The sequence below is a fragment of the Neovison vison genome, chromosome 2 (assembly GCF_020171115.1).
Source record: "Neovison vison isolate M4711 chromosome 2, ASM_NN_V1, whole genome shotgun sequence".
In the NCBI taxonomy this organism is placed as follows: domain Eukaryota; kingdom Metazoa; phylum Chordata; class Mammalia; order Carnivora; family Mustelidae; genus Neogale; species Neogale vison.
In genome coordinates, this window is record NC_058092.1 from 47639863 (window position 1) to 47645862 (window position 6000).

Below are 6000 nucleotides of genomic sequence, written 5' to 3' on the forward strand. Positions count from 1 at the left end.
ACATTTGGACTAAGATCTAAAGGGTGAGGGAGGAGTCAAGATGGCGGAGAAGTAGCAGGCTGAGACTACTTCAGCTAGCAGGAGATCAGCTAGAGAGCTTATCTAAAGATTGCAAACACCTGCAAATCCATTGGCAGATCGAAGAGAAGAAGAACAGCAATTCTAGAAACAGGAAAACAACCACTTTCTGAAAGGTAGGACTGGCAGAGAAGTGAATCCAAAGCGACGGGAAGATAGACCCCGGGGGGAGGGGCCGGCTCCCGGCAAGCGGCGGAGCAACGGAGCACAAAATCAGGACTTTTAAAAGTCTGTTCCGCTGAGGGACATCGCTCCAGAGGCTAAACCGGGGCGAAGCCCACGCGGGGTTGGCGTGACCTCAGGTCCCGCGGGGTCACAGAAGGATTGGGGGTGTCTGAGTGTCGCAGAGCGTGCGGATATTGGAACGGGAAAGCCGGCTGCAGAGACAGAGCCGACAGAGCCGACAGTAAGCTCGCAGCTCGGAGTTGCCTTGAACCGGTCGCAAGCTCGGTGAGCTCGGAGCGCGGCCGGAGGTCAGGCAGACGCGAGTTACTAGGAGCTGTTCGCTGAGGGCGCACTGGGGAGCGGGGCCCGGGGCTCTCGGCTCCTCCGGGCCGGAGACCAGGAGGCCGCCATTTGTATTCCCATCCTCCGGAACTCTACGGAAAGCGCTCAGGGAACAAAAGCTCCTGAAAGCAAAGCCGAGCAGATCACTCAGCCCGGCCCCTGGTAAGGGCGGTGTAATTCCGCCTGGGGCAAAGACACTTGAGAATCACTACACCAGGCCCCTCCCCCAGAAGATCAACAAGAAATCCAGGCAAGACCAAGTTCACCTACCAAGGACTGCAGTTTCAATACCAAGGAGAGAGCAGCAGAATTCCAGAGGAGGAGAAAACAAACCACGGAACTCATGGCTTTCTGCCTGTGATTTTTTAGTCTTGCAGTTAATTTAATTTTTTTCTTTTTCATTTTTATTTCTCTTCTTCTGCTAAAATTTTTTATAACTTTTACCCTTTTTTTAACGTTTTTTTAACTAGATTATCTAATGTATATATATATTTTTCTTTTTTATACTTTTCTTTATTCATTTTCTTTTTTTTAATTCTTTATTTTTCTTTTTTTTCTTTCTTTATTTTTGAACCTCTTTTTATCCCCAAATCAGAAGAGATCTTAATCTCTTCAATCTTTTTGTTTCTTAATTCTTTTTTAAATTCTTGATTGAATTTTTAATTCAATCTCTTTTTTTAATTTTTTTTCTTTTTTTTTTTCTTTCTTTCTTTTTGAACCTCTTTTTATCCCCAAATCAGAAGAGATCCCAATCAGAAGAGATTGGGAGATCCCAATCAGAAGAGATTGGGAGATCCCAATCAAAGGAGATCCCAATCAGAGGAGATCCCTCACCCAATCGTGAGGGGGGAGAAATCCCCCCTCACGATTTGGGATCTCTTCTGATTTGGTTAAAGCAAATTTTCCTGGGATTGTTGCCACCCTTTTAGTATTTTACTTGCTCCTTCATATACTCTTAGCTGGACAAAATGACAAGGCGGAAAAATTCACAACAAAAAAAAGAACAAGAGGCAGTACCGAAGGCTAGGGACCTAATCAATACAGACATTGGTAATATGTCAGATCTAGAGTTCAAAATGACAATTCTCAAGGTTATAGCCGGGCTTGAAAAAGGCATGGAAGATATTAGAGAAACCCTCTCCAGAGATATAAAAGCCCTTTCTGGAGAAATAAAAGAACTAAAATCTAACCAAGTTGAAATCAAAAAAGCTATTAATGAAGTTCAATCAAAAATGGAGGCTCTCACTGCTCGGATAAATGAGGCAGAAGAAAGAATTAGCGATATAGAAGACCAAATGACAGAGAATAAAGAAGCTGAGCAAAAGAGGGACAAACAGCTACTGGACCATGAGGGGAGAATTCGAGAGATAAGTGACACCATAAGACGAAACAACATTAGAATAATTGGGATTCCAGAAGAAGAAGAAAGAGAGAGGGGAGCAGAAAGTATACTGGAGAGAATTATTGGGGAGAATTTCCCCAATATGGCAAAGGGAACAAGCATCAAAATTCAGGAGGTTCAGAGAACGCCCCTCAAAATCAATAAGAATAGGCCCACACCCCGTCACCTAATAGTAAAATTTACAAGCCTTAGTGACAAAGAGAAAATCCTGAAAGCAGCCCGGGAAAAGAAGTATGTAACATACAATGGTAAAAGTATTAGATTGGCAGCTGACTTATCCACAGAGACCTGGCAGGCCAGAAAGAGCTGGCATGATATTTTCAGAGCACTAAACGAGAAAAACATGCAGCCAAGAATACTATATCCAGCTAGGCTATCATTGAAAATAGAAGGAGAGATTAAAAGGTTCCAGGACAAACAAAAACTGAAAGAATTTGCAAACACCAAACCAGCTCTACAGGAAATACTGAAAGGGGTCCTCTAAGCAAAGAGAGAGCCTACAAGTGGTAGATCAGAAAGGAACAGAGACAGTATACAGTAACAGTCACCTTACAGGCAATACAATGGCACTAAAATCATATCTTTCAATAGTTACCCTGAATGTAAATGGGCTAAATGCCCCAATCAAAAGACATAGGGTATCAGAATGGATAAAAAAACAAAACCCATCTATATGTTGCCTCCAAGAAACTCATTTTAAACCCGAAGACACCTCCAGACTTAAAGTGAGGGGGTGGAAAAGAATTTACCATGCTAATGGACATCAGAAAAAAGCAGGAGTGGCAATCCTTATATCAGATCAATTAGATTTTAAGCCAAAGACTATAATAAGAGATGAGGAAGGACACTATATCATACTCAAAGGGTCTGTCCAACAAGAAGATCTAACAATTTTAAATATCTATGCCCCCAACGTGGGAGCAGCCAACTATATAAACCAATTAATAACAAAATCAAAGAAACACATCAACAATAATACAATAATAGTAGGGGACTTTAACACTCCCCTCACTGAAATGGACAGATCATCCAAGCAAAAGATCAACAGGGAAATAAAGGCCTTAAATGATACACTGGATGAGATGGACATCACAGATATATTCAGAACATTTCATCCCAAAGCAACAGAATACACATTCTTCTCTAGTGCACATGGAACATTCTCCAGAATAGATCACATCCTCGGTCCTAAATCAGGACTCAACCGGTATCAAAAGATTGGGATCATTCCCTGCATATTTTCAGACCACAATGCTCTGAAGCTAGAACTCAACCACAAGAGGAAGTTTGGAAAGAACACAAATACATGGAGACTAAACAGCATCCTTCTAAAGAATCTAAAGAATGAATGGGTCAACCGGGAAATTAAAGAAGAATTGAAAAAAATCATGGAAACAAATGATAATGAAAATACAATGGTTCAAAATCTGTGGGACACAACAAAGGCAGTCCTGAGAGGAAAATATATAGCCATACAAGCTTTTCTCAAGAAACAAGAAAGGTCTCAGGTACACAACCTAACCCTACACCTAAAGGAGCTTGAGAAAGAACAAGAAAGAAACCCTAAGCCCAGCAGGAGAAGAGAAATCATTAAGATCAGAGCAGAAATCAATGAAATAGAAACCAAAAAAACAATAGAACAAATCAACCAAACTAGGAGCTGGTTCTTTGAAAGAATTAATAAAATTGATAAACCCTTGGCCAGACTTATCAAAAAGAAAAGAGAAAGGACCCAAATAAATAAAATCATGAATGAAAGAGGAGAGATCACAACTAACACCAAAGAAATACAAACTATTATAAGAACATACTATGAGCAACTCTACGCCAACAAATTTGACAATCTGGAAGAAATGGATGCATTCCTAGAAACATATAAACTACCAAAATTGAACCAGGAAGAAATAGAAAGCCTGAACAGACCCATAACCAGTAAGGAGATTGAAACAGTCATTAAAAATCTCCAAACAAACAAAAGCCCAGGGCCAGATGGCTTCCCGGGGGAATTCTACCAAACATTTAAAGAAGAACTAATTCCTATTCTCCTGAAACTGTTCCAAAAAATAGAAATGGAAGGAAAACTCCCAAACTCATTTTATGAGGCCAGCATCACCTTGATCCCAAAACCAGACAAGGATCCCATCAAAAAAGAGAGCTATAGACCAATATCCTTGATGAACACAGATGCAAAAATTCTCACCAAAATACTAGCCAATAGGATTCAACAGTACATTAAAAGGATTATTCACCACGACCAAGTGGGATTTATCCCAGGGCTGCAAGGTTGGTTCAACATCCGCAAATCAGTCAATGTGATACAACACATCAATAAAAGAAAGAACAAGAACCATATGATACTCTCAATAGATGCTGAAAAAGCATTTGACAAAGTACAGCATCCCTTCCTGATCAAAACTCTTCAAAGTGTAGGGATAGAGGGCACATACCTCAATATCATCAAAGCCATCTATGAAAAACCCACCGCGAATATCATTCTCAATGGAGAAAAACTGAAAGCTTTTCCACTAAGATCAGGAACACGGCAGGGATGTCCATTATCACCACTGCTATTCAACATAGTACTAGAAGTCCTAGCCTCAGCAATCAGACAACAAAAGGAAATTAAAGGCATCCAAATCGGCAAAGAAGAAGTCAAATTATCACTCTTCGCAGATGATATGATACTCTATGTGGAAAACCCAAAAGACTCCACTCCAAAACTGCTAGAACTTGTACAGGAATTCAGTAAAGTATCAGGATATAAGATCAATGCACAGAAATCAGTTGCATTTCTCTACACCAACAACAAGACAGAAGAAAGAGAAATTAAGGAGTCAATCCCATTTACAATTGCACCCCAAACCATAAGATACCTAGGAATAAACCTAACCAAAGAGGCACAGAATCTATACTCAGAAAACTATAAAGTACTCATGAAAGAAATTGAGGAAGACACAAAGAAATGGAAAAATGTTCCATGCTCCTGGATTGGAAGAATAAATATTGTGAAAATGTCTATGCTACCTAAAGCAATCTACACATTTAATGCAATTCCTATCAAAGTACCATCCATCTTTTTCAAAGAAATGGAGCAAATAATTTTAAAATTTATATGGAACCAGAAAAGACCTCGAATAGCCAAAGGGATATTGACAAAGAAAGCCAAAGTTGGTGGCATCACAATTCCGGACTTCAAGCTCTATTACAAAGCTGTCATCATCAAGACAGCATGGTACTGGCACAAAAACAGACACATAGACCAATGGAACAGAATAGAGAGCCCAGAAATAGACCCTCAACTCTATGGTCAACTAATCTTTGACAAAGCAGGAAAGAATGTCCAATGGAAAAAAGACAGCCTCTTCAATAAATGGTGTTGGGAAAATTGGACAGCCACGTGCAGAAAAATGAAATTGGACCATTTCCTTACACCACACACAAAAATAGATTCAAAATGGATTAAGGACCTCAATGTGAGAAAGGAATCCATCAAAATCCTTGAGGAGAACACAGGCAGCAACCTCTTCGACCTCAGCCGCAGCAACATCTTCCTAGGAACATCGCCAAAGGCAAGGGAAGCAAAGGCAAAAATGAACTTTTGGGATTTCATCAAAATCAAAAGCTTTTGTACAGCAAAGGAAACAGTTTTCAAAACCAAAAGACAACTGACAGAATGGGAGAAGATATTTGCAAACGACATATCAGATAAAGGACTAGTGACCAAAATCTATAAAGAACTTAACAAACTCAACACCCAAAGAACAAATAATCCAATCAAGAAATGGGCAGAGGACATGAACAGACGTTTCTGCAAAGAAGACATCCAGATGGCCAACAGACACATGAAAAAGTGCTCCATATCACTCGGCATCAGGGAAATACAAATCAAAACCACAATGAGATATCACCTCACACCAGTCAGAATGGCTAAAATCAACAAGTCAGGAAATGACAGATGCTGGCGAGGATGCGGAGAAAAGGGAACCCTCCTACACTGTTGGTGGGAATGCAAG